The following is a 15,572-nucleotide window of genomic DNA, read 5'->3' as shown; positions in this document are numbered from 1 at the left end:
GCTTGGAACACTTAGCAAACAAACAAAATAAATTTACATAAATGAATTACTTAAAATGTACTGAAACTGCAACTGAGTGGGTTTATCAGCTAACAAAGTGATCTTGAAATTTGATCAGCAGAAGATCTAGGTTGCTGAATGAGTCTCTTAGGAAATTCCCTACCTCGCAGCAATTTTGAAAACGAATAGGCATGAAACCTACATGAATCAGTATCAGTACAGCTCCTTTGTAAATAAAGAAAGTATATAAAAGGCAAATTATCTTTTTTTTAATACCCAGGAGGTTGGATGAAATGTTGCAATTTGGAGTGCTTCTCATTTATAAGAAAGCAGTAGAAGCATTGTAGAGTTCAGCATTTTTATCAGTAGACAGGAGTCTTGAACTTCTTAATGCTGAAGTCTCCTTGAAACAACTGGTCTGATTTTCATTATGACTAATTTGCTCCATTAGGTTAAATGAGAATAAATCGGATTGAATTAGGTGACAATTAATTGCATCAGGATTAGAGCCGTGGTGTTTTATACTATCGTATAGGTGCATAGAAGTATAGGTGGCTGCCAATAGGCCTAAATCAGTGGTTCTCATCTTAACATCTGGTAAACTGGTTGGGATTTCTGGGAGTTGTAGGCCAAAAATATCGGGGGACCCCAGGTTGGGAATCACTGACCTAAATCAAGGACAAAACTGGGAATACACAAACACATGAAAATAGTTCGAGTTTGATTGAGGATATCAGAGAAATAAGTGTGTTGATGTGAAGAAACCGAGGCAATCTTAGTTTGTTTAAACTCATCTTCTTTATGAGCGATTCCTCCAAATAGACAAAGGTTAAAATAATTGTCTGGGGTCCCTTCCACACAGCTGTATAAAATCCACATTGAACGGGATAATATGGCAGTGTAGACTCAGATAATCCAATTCAAAGCAGATATTGTGAATTATCTGACTTAATATTCTGACTTATATGGCTGTGTGGAAGGGCCCCAGAACTGTATTTACATGTACCCTCATATTCTGGTATAAACTGCAACTCAGAAGTGTCTCTGGAGCCCTTTTGGCATCCAGATGGCAGGCCAAACAAGACAAGACCACTGTTGTTGCTATATTTCTGACCACAAGCAGCTCCCTTGCAGAGGCTTGCTAGCGATGTTGCTACCGTGTTTCCCTGAAAATAAGACAGTGTCTTAATATTAATTTTTGCTCCCAAAGATGCTCTAGGTCTTATTTTGAGGAGATGTCTTATTTTTCCATGAAGAAGAATTTACATTTATTGTTGAACAAAAAAAATGAACATTTATTATATACTGTACAGTAGTTGTCATCACAAGCCAGCATAACCAGACAAACTGTGAATCCTATTAAGAATTTCTTGTTACTACCATTATTTCCATGTACAACTGGTATGTACATTTACCAATTCTGCACTTTGGTGTTCTGTTTGGCAGGCGCCGGGCATGCTTCCAAACAAAAACTTTGCTAGGTCTTACTTTCGGGGGAGGCCTTATATTTTGCAATTCAGCAAAACTTCTACTAGGTCTTATTTTCTGGGGATGTCTTATTTTAGGGGAAACAGGGTAGTCCTGGTCACATATTGTGAACTCACCAGAAAGAATGTGCTTGAGCAGTGAGTCCATGGGACATGTGGACAGTGGAGTAGGCCAATCCAGTCCAATCCAGGTGCTCATCTCCAAAACACTGGAATTCTTTTGCTCCAGATTAACATTTCAGTTTCCACTGGATTAATTGCTGGAGACAGTGTTTCTACTATGAAACAAGCCATATATATATATATATATATATATATATATATATATATATATTCTCCATAAAGCTCATATAGGGTTGCTGGAATGATAACTGAAGAGGGCTATTGTCCCAATCCAAATCCCAGTCTCACATACCATACTGTTCTCTGATTAATCATTTTATTGGGAATCGTTTCAGTTGATTTGAAGATTTTTCTCACTGACTAATCTCAGGTCAACATAAGGAACCATTCTTCTGCTGGGAGTACAACAGGCACCATACTTTTGTAAAATCCAATTCCATATTCGTAGGACAGATATCCACAGTTTCATTTTTCCATATTGGACAAAAGATGCATTCTCTAGGCATTTTCTAGGTCTTTCAATGCAACTGTATGCTATTTTTGGGCCAGAAATCCTTTTTTTCAATAAATTTCACTATTATTCACAGTTTTGTGTATTCACACAAAGATTGGGAATATATCCCCCACAAATACAGGGGCCCTAGTCTACTCTGCTGTTAAAGAAACAGCTCATTTATATTTAGTTTGCCATTGCTATGCTAGATTACAGTTTTTTGATACAGCTTCTGTATAATCTCAATATATTTAAGAACAAAACACCATGCGTAGTTTACTGTCTTAATCTTGTTTGTTTCTTCTGATCTTTGATGACATTTTTAAAACAAAACGCAATGGTGACATTGATACTGACTATTTCTATTAGTCGTCTGCATCATAGCTGTGCATTGGGTGAATGCCAGACTTTGGGAAATAATGTTCTAAGCCAGAAAAGAAAAAGGAAACAAAAATAGTTGCTTATCTTCTGCCTTTGGTAGCCAGACTTGCTGAGTTTTTTTCTCTGTGAGTTAAAAGATGTGATAGGAAGGAGACATGCCTTCCCATGGGATATTGAAGTATGTCTAAAAGCTATCAGCTGCAGCAAAATATAAGATACCCTCCTCGTTTCATTGTCAATATCCATGACATTTTCTTTACCTGATGTGAAATAAACACACATCACTCTATTCTTTCATCTTGGCTGTCTCTGACTGCATTTATCAAACAACACAGAAGCGTGGGAAAGGAAAGAAGGACTACGTTCTGTTCATTAGACAAAAAGTCACCAAGCAGAAATGGTCCTCTTGGGTAGTATTTATCCTCTGCCAGCTCATCTCTGAAACTTCAATGGGTAACTCATTAGAATTATAAAAAGGCAGAATCTTTCAAGCACTTCTGCTTTTTTGCCTTAATCAGCCATTCCAACTTCATACACATACCTAGAATAGCACACTGAGCTTTCATTTACTTATGGAAGATGGACATGCCAAACTTTTATCTACAAGGATCTGACACAATCTTAATTTCCCAAATATTGACCTTAAGACTCTGTTGGTGTTTCTGAAAGTTAGCCCCAGAGTATCTGATCAATGGAGTTGAACAAGTGGGAGTTTTCCATTCTGTCACAAATTATTCTGTTTCATCTCTCTGGGTGATAGATTTAATACACTCTGAGATCATTTAGAAAGAGAAAATAATTCTCCATTTCTATTATTTTAATGCCGACATGTTAGAACATGGGATACCGAAATCTCACATGATGAACATCATGCTGATGGTATCATGGCATGACAATATCTTACTGACTAATCTACTAAAATACTCTGAATTAGGTTCTCACACATCAGAAGAAGGGGGGCAGTTAGTTGTCTACTTCAAAGTACAGAACCAGGAGGAGTTTCTAGTAGACTTGGGCCTGAATCAGTTTGAGCGAAAATGATTTGTAGCTTTTGGTGGGTCATTTTGTATAATATCCAAAAACAGAATGAGGAGGAGGGAGATGAAAAGCCTGGCAAAACAGGTTGAGAAAGCCAGATTTTATCAGTTCTGGGGAGGAAAGAGTTTAGTAGACTACAATATATCTGAGGCAGGGATCTGCCACGTTACCCAAGCAGAAACAGCATCCTTCTCATTTTTTTCGTAAAAAGTTTCTTTCTCCTCCAGAGAGGACTCTGGGAACTCACTTTCTCAGTAGTACTTGAATAGGGCAGGCATTGAAATCATCCTCTCAGAGCATGATGGGAGCTCTGTTTCTGAGCCAATAAAAAGCCTGGTGGTGTCCATGCTCTGATTGGCTAAGAATGGACAGCACCAGCGATTACAATTCTCAGAACAGTCTCTTGCAGTTTATTTTAAGAAATGTTATGGTTAAAACTTAAAATAATTCTAAAAAAATAGTAGATTGGTGAATTGTTAATAATAATAATAATAATAATAATAATAATAATAATAATAATAATCCTTTATTTATATACTGCTCCATCTCCTCAAGAGGACTCAGGGCATGTACTTCCAGCATGTACAAAACAGTCAGTTGTCAAAACAACATACAACAGCATGAACGAACAAACATAATAAAAACAATATCATAAACAGCAGTAAATACAGTTCAATCTAAAATGAACACAGTTACAGTACCAAGCAACATGAATGAGTCCAATACAGTAATCAGGGCTGTGAGGTAGACATAATCAATTAAAAGATAGGTAAAGACTTGTACTTCAGAGTATCATAGGACCCAGGGGTGGATAGTGTGTAGAGCGAGGTCAACATGTTGAACAGTCAACTAATATTTTGAAACTTCACAGGCCTGCAGTTGTAAATGGCGTCTAAAACTGAGGGAGGTTTCATGCAGATAGGCCTTAAAATGACTGACCATTCAGCTTTTAAAATTTCCCATTGTGCCAAACTCGGAAATGGACAAATTGACCAGAAGACTACAGAACCAGTATGAAAACCTTTTTTTTAAAGGACAGGAAACCATTACCAGCCTACTTGGAAAACTTAAAAATAATAATGCCTGGCTTCCTAAACTGAGTAACTAAAAACATTCTTTATTGTTTTATTGTTAAATGTCTTAATATAAATGGGTCCTAGCAGCATCACAGACATATTGCTGTCCAGAAGTCTATCTAAGTTAAGCTGATATCCTTTTAAACATGTGTATTTTCTTTTACCCATTTTCAACCAGCTCAATGTTTTCTAGATCAATTGATCTCTAGAACTAGCAATCAGTTGTTTACAAGAATGAAGAAAAAATAGGGAAAAGGGTATTTTAAAGTATCAGTTACCATACTTTGATGTCATGGCTAGGATACCTGGCTAGGGTTATAAAAATGGGGTTTAGTTATGAATCTCAATGGATGACATTCTGCCTATCTCTCATCTTAGGGTACCATATAGGGTTTCTGTGAAGACTCTACCTTACTCTATACATCAGAGAAAATATAGTTTTTTAATTAAAATCTAACTCATCTATCACTGTAAAAAAAGATATAGAGTAAAATCTTGATTCAAGGCACTCCATTAAAATAGGAAAGTTCTCGAGGGTGCTAAACTAGTACTTGTTAGGATCATAGGTCCTGCTATGCTGGCCTGTCATATGCTTTGTAACACAGAATGATGGGATATGCTACACAGCTAGTGATGCTGGGGAATGGAATTGTTTTGCAGTTTGGGATAACGAGAAAATGTGCTGAGAAAGAAAACTGAACTACAAAGTTGTTCCTATGAGAAATGTGGGTTATGAGAGGAGTGAGGTAAAGCCTAGGAAGGCAGAATGTTTTCAGTTGTTGACAAATAGCAGGAAAAAAATTGTGAACATGTTTAAACTGCTTTGTGCTTTCAATATACTGTGTAGCTGAAATGTTTTCAGTTCTGACATTTATGTGCTGTGATCAATTCTTGTTTCCTAAATAAAACTATCTTAATTTGTTGAAAAAAGTTTCTCATTATAGCCAATGGGCAGAATCTTTGTCGGATGAAAAAGTAACTTCCCAGTAAACGGAATGAGGGGTCAACCAACAATGGACCCCAAAATGGCATGCTTTTTGGGCAAATTGTACACCTCTAGTTTCTAGTCAACATCTAGACATATTTGTCTGTTTCATTTTCCAAACAACTTACTTTTTTCTCTCAAATATTCTTTCTGGCCTGTTTCTTCCACAGTTTGTGTGTATGCATTTCAGTGTTATACAAATTCATATTGCATTTGTGTGCAATTTTCCTTAATATATGCAAGCAATTTACATGAATTTATAGCTTTTAAAATTATTGTTACCCCAAAGTACATATTTTATATTCCATTGTTTTGTAACGTTTTAATTGGTGATCTTAACTGTAAAATGCAAAGAACTGCAGAAACCAAAGGATAATCATGTCCATGTATGCAGTAAGTGTTCATTAGGATAACTAATATTAGAATGCAAGCTCAATAAGATATTGCTTTAGAAATTTTCAGAAAAAAATCCCTAATTTGTCTGCCTCTAAAAGTCATTTATTATTATTTTTCATCCACTATTTCAAGTTCCTTTTACAGTTACAGTTAGTAACATTGGCTAATTCCTGTCCTCTTCCTCTGGGACATTAAATTAATAGTTAAAATATGTACAGATAAAAAAAGAAATGGATGTCAAAAGATGGTGAAGGTTGGTCTGCATGATTAATTGAGCAGGATAGGATGGGTATCTGGTCTCATGCAGTGAGTAACATGTAGTTCAGCCCTCAAATAATGCTGGGTGTATTAGAAGCTGAGGATGCAGTATCTTTCTGATGGCAAAGGCCCTTTTCTCCAATAATTTCTCTGGATGACTCTAGTACTGATAAAATACTCTTAAAACAGATAGGGAAAACCATAATTCTACCTAAACAGAGGCCCTCCTTTGTTCTCTCCAAAGCTCAATAGATACATTCTGCTTTTGAATTGTTGAATGCAGAATAAAAAGCCAATTTTGTGTTAATGATCAGGGAAGAGCGTTTTACTTTTGAGTGAAAGAATTAGAACTTCTCTCTACCTTAATGGGAACAGTAAGTAAAAATAATTATTCCTGCATACTTGCCATCTCATTAAATGTTTGATGTAAAATTATGCCAATAAAACTCTAAAGTGGATAGACCCTTTTTTTCATCCTCTTTTCCCACTGTTGATTTTCAGATGGTTTATTATTTCCATTAAGCCTGGGGAATTTGATTGTATAATCAAGCTCTGAAGTCCTGTGTATCTCTTATGGTCCATTAATGTAGTGATACTTCTCCCTGATTTTGTACACTTCTAACTGTTTCCTCATTTCCCTGGCTGGTTTAGTATTCCTTGTTCAACAGTTTGTGGGAAATGAGGACTTATTGACAAGAACATAAAAATTAGAGACAGACCTGCAGATAAAAGCTGCATTTCTCCCTTTGTTGGTGAGCTGTTCACCACTTGCTTTATGATAAGTTCTCTTTTTCTTTCTTTCCTTTTAATATTACTTCAGGCATCAGAATTGTGCAGCCCTCCAAATGTTGGTCCAGGAAATTACAGTTCAATAACATCTGAAGGGCCACATTCCTATCTGCTTTAATGGATTTTGACTTTTTCTAGCAGTTTCTAAGATAACTCTGATATTGAACTTCGTAGATGGAGAAAGCTCATCTAAAAATGGATTTGCACATTTTCTTGTGGCATGAACTTTACCCAGAGTTTGGAAAAGTTATCTTTTGAGGCTACAACTCCAGGAATACTCCAGCCAACATGATCACAATTTTTATTTATTAATTTGTCAAATCTATATCTTGCTTTTCTCTTTAAGCATTATTTATTGCATTGCATTGCATTTGTATGCCAACATCCTCCCAGAGTGTGACTAAACATGGCTTCCTAAAACAATCAATTAAAAATGCTTACAATAAAAAATGTAAAACAATTAAAATCATGTTTATAAAACAGTACAGTATTTAAAAAATAAAAAAAAATAAAAGATGGATACAATAGCCCCATAAAATGCATGCTAAAAGCCTGCTTGAACAATGTTGGTTTTGCCTGCCAATGAATGAACAGCAGAGAAGGGAAATCTTGGTCACTAATAGAAGGGCACTCCAGAGGGTGGGAGCAATCAGTGAGAAGACTTTTTCTCATGTTTGCACAAAGCCAACCTGTTATGGTGACTGGACCAAGGGAAAGCCTTTTTATGAGTATCTTAAAGCTCTTGCAAGTTCGTATCAGGAGATACGATTATGATGGTGATGGTGATGGTGATGGTACCATCTGATACCAATTCTAGCCCCTTATGATGAGATCAATAGATTGTTCTCATCACACCTGTTTTTCAGTTGTAAAGATGTGAGTAAAGGATGATGAAGATGATGATGGAATGCTCATTTGGGGGATATTGCCCTTTTGGGGCAAATCCTGATGACACCTGTCCCTGGTCAAACCAAAAATCTAGGAAGGCCATGGGGGCAGATCCGCCTCAGTGGATGGAAGCAGAGCCATTGGACATTTCTGCAATCCTGCAAAAGAATCCAAGGACGATCACCGAGGCCCAAAAGCCGGAAGATCGCTGCAGACGTCGTTGTCTTTCCTTGTCTGAAAGACAAGCTCAGATCAAGGTCTTGAAAACGGCGCCTGGTGCGGGGATTGTTAAAAGGGAATTGACCTCCCTATGGCTAAGTCCCAAAGAGAAACAGCACATGTGTAAACACCGTACGAGAAAGAGACGGAAGCACCATCTAGGGAAAGGCCCCATTTCCGGTGAGGACATCTCCAAAGTAACTGCTCTTGAGGGGAATCCACATGAAGTGGTAGTTTCCAGTGGGAGCTCCTCTGGAGGAGATGTCTCCGGCCGAAGAAACTCTAAGGGGGCCGATGCTGAGAAAAATACTGAAGAAGCTCTAACTCAGGATGCCCCAGTGAGTAAGATCGCACCCAGAGGGGCTTTCGCGAGGGTTGAGAACATTTCCGCCGACATACAGAACAGAGAACTGCCCAGAAGTCAACGTTCTGAACATGTGTTGGTTAGAGCCACAAGCCCTAGTTCATCGAAACACAGAGCCCAGCAGAAAGGCTACAAAACTAGAACTTTTGGGGGGGCTGGTTTTAGGGCCAGGACAAGAATGCCGAAGTCACTTTCAACACAAAGGATGAATATCTCTCCAGTTAGGGCTACTACTAATACAAACAGGGAAGATGGGGCCACAGAAGAGGGTCATTCCAAAAACCCAGCGGTTGGGGGCTCATTCCCTCGGTGCAACGGAACACCTGCACGTCCTAAACGATGTTTAGGAGACTTTGCATTTACTCCAACTCCGCTGTGCCCACAGGTTAGTGCTCAAAATCATACCCCATCGGGCCTTGCGTCATTCCCTTTTCTGGAGGTGGTTCGAACATCGGGTACCTAACTGACACTACAGACGAACCCAGAACTGGGAGGACGATCCCAGTAATCATCGGGAGAGGGATATATGAGAATGATAGCATGCTGGTCTCTAAAAAGAGACAAAGTCAGCGACAGATTCGGCCTTCATCTGTCCTACGTGATATTCCCAAGTGTGATAACAGTGGTCCTAGGTCAAGTGCCAGAGTGAGGTCGAGTCGATTGGAAACTCATTCTCTTTCCAACTTGCGTTCCATCCCTAGGCATACGGCTGAGAAGGCGCTACCAACGCCCCTCCTGTCCCTGCTACTATTCAATGCTAGGTCTATTGTCAACAAAACTGCTACCCTCTCTGACTTTATTCTCAATCAAGCAGCGGACCTGGTTTGTATCACAGAGACCTGGATCCGTGAGGGTGATAACATTCCCTCACATGAACTGACACCTCCAGGCTTCCAGATATTTCAACAGCCACGGAGTGGGGGTCGGGGTGGAGGGGTAGTAATACTCTCCCGTGATTATTTTAACATCAAAGCTATTCGAACTCCAAAGATAGCCGGTATTGAGTGTGTTGGTGTGGTCCTGGCTAGCAGGGAATCCCTAGCCATTCTTGTAGTTTACTGCACGCCTGGGTCTCCGGGAGAGAGTCTGCTGAATTTATTAGATCTTGTGGTGGACTGGGTCCTGAAGTTCCCCAGACTTATTGTTCTGGGTGACTTTAATGTACATGTCGAAGCACTGCCATCTTAACCGCAGCGTTTGACACCGTTGACTACAATCTACTGATTCACCATCTCGCCATGTCCGGAGTTCGCGGTCAGGCCCTCAATTGGTTGAACTCATTTCTGCGAAACCGGAGCCAATGCGTGGAGTATATGGATCAAGACTCTGACAGATCTCCCCTCCTATGTGGGGTACCCCAAGATGCAATTCTCTCCCCTCTTCTCTTCAACATCTACGTTAGACCCCTTGCTAGTTTGGTTTGGAGTTTCGGCCTAGACTGCTATCAATATGCGGACGACACCCAACTCCTTCTGCGCCTGGAGCCTGGAGCAACGTCAATACCAGACAATTTCACCTTATGTCTGGAGGCTCTGTCGAACTGGCTACGTGCTAGCAGACTGAAGGTGAACCCGGCGAAGACCGAGATTCTCTGGCATAGCCGCTCGACCGGTCTGACCCATTTGCTACCCACCTTCGATGGTGCTGCCCTATCTCCTTTGCCTACCGTTAAGAGTCTGGGTGTCATTTTGGATTCACAGCTGACAATGGAAGCTCAAGTCGCTGCTGCCAGCAAACAGGCCTTTTTCCACCTAGGACAAGCGAGGCAACTGGCACCCTATCTATCTGATGAGGCGCTGGCAACAGTCATCCATGCCACGGTCACGTCTAGGCTGGACTATTGCAACGCCCTGTATGTTGGCCTTCCAATGTCCACGACCCGAAAGCTCCGTATTGTTTAGAATGCGGCAGCCAGGCTACTCACAAGAACACCCATGAAATGCCACATAACACCAGTGCTGCAGCATCTGCATTGGCTTCCAACTGATTATCGTGGTCTATATAAGATGCTAGTTCTGACCTTCAAAACTCTTTACGGCCAGGGCCCATCGTACCTTAGGGACCGTCTCTCCTTCTCCCATCATCGGAGGTCGCAACGACCATCCCAACGAGACTTACTTAATGTACCGGGTCCTAGAGAAGTGCACTTGGAAAGGACTAGGCGCAGAGCTTTTTCTATTTCTGCCCCTGCCTTATGGAATGCCTTGCCGCCCTATATGAGAGCCATGCGTGAGTTAGGGCCTTTTACCCTCGCACTCAAGACCTGGCTCTTTACTAGAGCTTTTAATCTATGTTAATTTTATTAATATTTTATGTATGTATTTTTATCCTTTACAATTTTATCTTGTAAATCGCCTAGAGCATCGTGGATGGAGGGCGATTAATAAGTTATTAAATGATGATGATGATGACGACGATGACCACTTTATTTTTGTATCCCGACACCATTTCCCCAAAGGTACTCGAGATGAATTACAAGCAGGACCAAGCCCAATAAAACAGAGTCAACCAAATAATAACATATTTATAACACAAATAAACATATAACAAGCCAACCAGGCAACCAAAAACAGTGAAGTAGTAACACATTAAAATCAAAACCAATCTCAATAACCAGAACCAGGACTATAGTGAGCATATCAAGACTAGAGGGGGCGGGGCTGGGCATGGGCTTGTGCAGAAATAGATTGTAGGGCCAGGGCTGGGGTGAAGTGCTGAGACCAGTCTGGATTTTAATTGGATCTGGCAATCACAGACAGAACCTAATCATTTGCAAATGCACATTGGAATATCCATGTTTTTAGGTCCCTACAAAAGGTAGACAGAGCGGGTGCTAAACTACTGATAAGAGATAGAAACTCTGAATAAGATTGCTGCCCTGTGTTAAGAGTTACCTTCTTTCAGGACATTTCAGCTTCTTTTCAATCATGGAACATGTGATGCGCTACATGCCTCTCCATGTTAGAAAAGAAGCTGAAGTGACCTATGAGGGGAAAATTTCTCAGTTTGATGAGGTTGATTGCCAGAGGTGCCTCCTTTCAGGACACTTTTCAACCATGGAGAGTTATGTATGACTACCCAAAGTAGTTTAACTCATGTGATGAGCTCAGTGCCTCTCCATGTTTGAGTAGAAGCTGAAGTGTCCTACGACTGAGAAATTTCTCAATGTGATAAGTTGATTATGATTACTTCTATACATTTTTTTAAAAAAATGTGCAGTAGCTTTAGGGCTTACACAAAGCCTTTTTCTACTAAAGCAAAGCTGAAAAAAGGTAGTTCATAGCAAACCTTAATAATATCACCTGTGAAATGATATGAGCAGGGTCTATGCATTCCACCACACTAAGATGTATGCATGCTGGGACAAGGTAATAAGAAGAAAGGTCTTTTTAATTGTGTCATCCCCAGTTTGTCAAATGCTGTTCCTCTAGAATTCCACCCAACCCTACAATTATTATCCTCTCCCTTCTATCTTCTCCACCCAAGTCTTTTAACATCTGTTCAGAAAACATTTTATACCACTTAGAAAACACTTGAAGGTGTTATTTAAAAAGTGATATTGAATATTATTTTTTCCACTTTTTGATTTTTGAAGTCTAGTTGTTTTATTTTTGCCTGCAGGGAAGTATTGCACTCTGTTGTATGCATTTGTAATTTCATGCTGATGAATTTGGCTTTGCTTGGATACCTCATTGATTTGTATTTTATTTTTTATTTATTTATTCCATTTAAATCATTGCATGTCACCTAAAGGACTAATTTCATGCGTGACTAATAAATACATAAATAAAAAAAGACTAGAGATTGACAGGCAGCAATTGATGCCTGAAAGATGACAACTGTAGCAAGACATGCTAATGAATTTTGAGTCAGGGCAACGGTTTATCAGTAATGGGCACCAGAAAACAGGGATTAGGTCTGGTAGACAGTGAAGGGGACTACGAAGTCAAGAAAATCCCAAGCCTCAAGAGTTCAGGGCTCTAACCTGAGACCAATTTACAATGTTCTAACAATGTCAGAGGAGGCAGACCATTCCCACTCTAGAATTATAGCAGTGTTATTCCACTTTAACTATATAGTTCTGGGCTATGAATTTCTGGGACTGTCAATTTATAAAGGACATTTAAAATCCTCAGCCAGAGCACTGCAGTGCCTCTAACTAAGTTACAACTCTCACAGTTTCATAGAATGGAACCATAGCAGTTAACATGGAATAATAGTGCAGGCAGTCATGGAATCATAGGGTTGGAAGAGACCTCATGGGCCATCCAGTCCAACCCCCTGCCAAGAACCAAATAATTGCATTTGAAGTTAGAACAGTCCCCAAGTTACAAACAAGATAGGTTCTGTAGGTTTGTTCTTAAGTTGAAATTGTTTGTAAATCAGAACAGGTCCATTGTTAAGGGCCCTTTCAGACAGAGCCCAAAATGCAGGCCTTGACGGACTTTTACCGTAGGCATCCAAACGAGAATTAATTTGGAACAAAGCAGATAAACCTTGCCTCCCCTAGCTATTGCTAAGTAAAGTCCATCAATAGCTTGTATTCATGTCACCTACCTTGGTGCAATTGATCCCTTCCATTTCTGTATTAGCATGCCTGCAGTAACATGACATGAGGAGGTGGGATTCTCCTTCTCACTATTTCCAAGCTATCTGTTTTTGTTTCATATTATACACATCTTTGCTATTTATTTTTAATGTTGAAATTATGCTAAAAATAAAAAAATAAGGGTTAAACTGTAAGGAACTGCAGTAGTGCGGGAAGATGGGGATATGAACATGTGTAGAAGTATGATAGTTTGAGGAAGAATAATGAATTGATGCAGTTGCGCTATTGAAGAAAGATGTCATATCAAAGGTGATCAACCTGGTATGTAGTTGTAGGAGAATAGCAGGTTGATATGATAAAGTCATATTTGTGTAGTGTGTATAGGCTCCTCATAAAGTCATTGGGGCATCATTAACCATGATATAAATTAAGCACCAGGTGCATTTGCTTGCAGCATTATGTTTTTAAAAACCTTCAAAGTCTAACAAGTTGGAAATAACATTTTCCTACCACTAATGCCACACAGGCACAAACAAATCCAGCTCTATTTTTCACACCATCAGAAGCAGTGCTTTGAAGACCACGTGGGAGCTATAATTCAGCAAAAGAAAGTTTTCCAAGTTCTGTTTTGAACAGAAAAATATACATTTTTCAAGATCTGCTTTAACATTTTGGAAGCACTTACTTTAGCACAGTGGTTCTCAACTGGGTGCTTTGAATGTGATTTCCTGCTTCTTAGCGGGGGGTTGGACTAGATGGCCCATGAGGTCTCTTCCAACTCTACTATTCTATGATTCTATGATTCTATGGTCCTCAGATATTTTGCCTTCAACTCCCAGAAATCCTAAAAGCTGGTAAACTTGCTGGGATTTCTGGGACTTGTAGGCCAAAACACCTGGGGCCCACAGGTTGATACTTACTGCTTTAGCACGTATGAGAAGAAATCCAAACAAATAAACTTTTGCAAGTAAAAAGGTTGAAACTGCATCGTCAAATGGACTAAGAAGGAGGGAGAAGATGATTATAGCTGGGGGATGGATGGCACTGTTGAGAAAAGAAAGTGAAGAGAAAGGAAAATATGTTTAGCCAGGAGCTGCAGCCTGGAGAAATAGAAACAGTATGAGGAATGAGACAGAGAATACATTCAATGTGGATAATGCCTTGGAGAGTATACTAGTAATTCAGGAGAACAAACAAAAGAGAAACAAAGCCAGACTATGCTCAAATGCAGGACATCTGTAACAGTGAGCATGCAGTTAATGTCCAGATTCTGAGCACAAAAAAATCAGCAATGAACAGAGAAACCTGCAAAGACTAGTATGGAGTCATTGAAGGAGAGAGGGCAAGGAACAAGCTGAATGTCAGGAAGAGAGAGAATCAGAAGTGTAAAACTATGGTGAGCAGAGATAATGATTCAGTTGTCTTGCAACAAAGAGGCGGCATCAGCCATAGCTAGAGGTAAATCAATAGAACTGGGCTCAACAATTCAAGTCTCCTTTTTAAAGAGCAGCATGGAAGGTCCTGTTTCTTCATTGTTTCTGCTTTAATGTAGACGAGTGCAGCACCTCTCTCTGTCCTCTTTAGGGTCATATGGGATGATTCATGGTCATCTTAAATGCAGAGTTCCCAGCCTCCTCTTGATCCAAGGCATGGTTGTCAACCAACTTTAGCTCTGAATAAAGTCAGACATGTAAGCTCTCCTCTTCTCTTTGCTCATCGGAAAATTGAATCCATTGGGTAGGACATCATAAGGAGTCTAGAGAATAGATGAGTGTGATCACAGATCTCTCTTCTCAGTCTAGGGACTTTGGAGTCCCACAGAGGCAATCACGTCATATGGCTACTTCCGGTCGGACTCTGCAGTGCATGGAAACAAAGCCCAGAATGGCAAAGACGGGGAAAAGAAGAAGAAAGGATGTGGGATGGCTCGCCATCCCAGAAGACGAACCTCAGCGTCAGGGAACGAAATAAGATGGTAGCTTCCACTTTCCCTTGCTCATGGAATGATGTCCTAGGTTAACTCTCGGATTGCTTATTTGTATGATAGCTTGCTGTCATGAAACTCAATATATTTATCTTGCCTCAATACAAACCATGTAGATCAGTGGTTCTCAACCTGGGGTCCCCAAATTTTTTGGCCTACAACTCCCAGAAATCCCAGCCAGTTTACTAACTGTTAGGATTTCTGGAAGTTGAAGGCCAGAAACATCTGGGGACCCCAGGTTGAGAACCACTGATGTAGACAGAAACGGTTGCTTTGGACATTGCTCTTTATTGTCTTTCTTTCAACTTAGAAAGGTAGTATGTGATGCTGCCAGTAGGGGCCGATGATTGTCTCTTGCCTTTGATAGACTTGGTAATATTTTGTTCCAGTCACAACACCAGAATAAGCATACCAACATAGTAATGCCTGGGGAGACTAATCATACAAATGGAAAATCAGAATGAAAAACAACCACACTCAGTTCGAATGTAAAATTATCTTAACTCTGCTGTCTGGATTGTGGTACAGTTCAATTTGAAATC

The 15,572-nt window shown here is 39.8% G+C and overlaps 1 protein-coding gene across 11 annotated transcripts in view; it reads left to right on the top strand.

Moving 5' to 3' along the window:
• The window catches only part of lingo2 (leucine rich repeat and Ig domain containing 2), an 867,433-nt gene that overhangs the window by 619,435 nt on the left and 232,426 nt on the right, over positions 1-15,572 (top strand). For 8 of the 11 annotated variants that reach the window (XM_062974162.1, XM_062974163.1, XM_062974164.1 and 5 more), the window contains one exon: positions 1-15,572. This exon is cut by the window's left edge and continues 39,020 nt beyond it; it is cut by the window's right edge and continues 31,657 nt beyond it. The exons of the other annotated variants lie outside the window; for them this stretch is intronic. The gene's annotated coding sequence lies outside the window, so the exon portion shown is untranslated. 11 annotated transcript variants of the gene reach the window in all.

Source organism: Anolis carolinensis, chromosome 2 (genome assembly GCF_035594765.1).
Source record: "Anolis carolinensis isolate JA03-04 chromosome 2, rAnoCar3.1.pri, whole genome shotgun sequence".
Taxonomy (NCBI): Eukaryota; Metazoa; Chordata; class Lepidosauria; order Squamata; family Dactyloidae; genus Anolis; species Anolis carolinensis.
The sequence above is the reverse complement of the archived record's forward strand: the minus strand, read 5'-3'. Positions and strand labels throughout refer to the sequence as shown.